The sequence below is a fragment of the Equus przewalskii genome, chromosome 20, assembly GCF_037783145.1.
Source record: "Equus przewalskii isolate Varuska chromosome 20, EquPr2, whole genome shotgun sequence".
NCBI classification, from domain to species: Eukaryota; Metazoa; Chordata; class Mammalia; order Perissodactyla; family Equidae; genus Equus; species Equus przewalskii.
The window spans coordinates 17,563,603-17,564,645 of NC_091850.1; positions in this window are offsets into that span (position 1 = coordinate 17,563,603).

Sequence of the window (1,043 nt, forward strand, 5' to 3'; positions counted from 1 at the left end):
GGCCCGCCACCTCCCACGTCCCCAGCTGCGCTAATCCACGGCCGAGAGCCGCGCGCCAGGCGAGAGCAAGCGATAGCCGAGCCGCCCGCCCGCCTCCCGGTCCGACTCCGCAGCCGCCACTGCCCCCTCGTGGCCAGTGCCGAGCAGTGAGGCTCCGGGGTGAGAGCTCCGGTGCGGGTTTCTATTCAGAAGAGAATTGTCTGAGAATTTTATTAGGCTTTTAAGTTAAAAAACGTATCCTAGAAAGTAAATTAATGTTTGCATTCCTGATAAACGTTCCCACTCTGAGCGCTCACTGAATGCTCCTAGAATAACTTAACCCACGCATCTAATAAAGGATTTTCAATGAATAGTAGCGATTGCACTAAAAGGAAAAACGGGATGTCTGTGCTTGGGGCCATACGCTGATGGAGCAGCTCCCTTTCATCTCCTACCCCCTGGAGACTTTTGGCAAGAAAGGGAGGAAAATGCCAAGAGCAAAGTAAGGAAGATGCTGTGTCTGATAAATTAGGAGGCTAAAGGTGGTGTGAGAAGGGAGACACTGGAGAGTTTACAATAAAGTAAGTGGGCACGCACTGCTAGCATTTTGCACGTGTCCCTTCTCCTTCCTAAAACGTGGGTAGTGCAGTGAATGAGAGCTTAGGTTTACACGCCAGGCTGCTGGGTTCGAATCTACCTTCTGACAGTACCTAGCTTGACCTTGATTGAGCAAGTCACTTATGGTACCTACCTCCTAGGGTTGTTGTGAGGCTTCGATAACAATGTAATCTCTATTTACAGATAAGGAAAATGAAACTGTTTCGTTTTCAAACAGTGCCACATTAATATATGGCAAACACTCTACATGGTGAGCACAGTTTAAGTGTTTGCTGTTATTGTTATTTTGGAAAGCAAAAACTCTGCCCTCCTTCATAAAGAGAATAGGGCTCCTACAATGACAATCCCAGGGTGTATGCACCAGGAGGGGTCCTCATGTTCACACCCTACTCCTAGTCTGAGATCAGTGACCACCCCTCTCTGTGCATCTCTGTCTCACTATATTT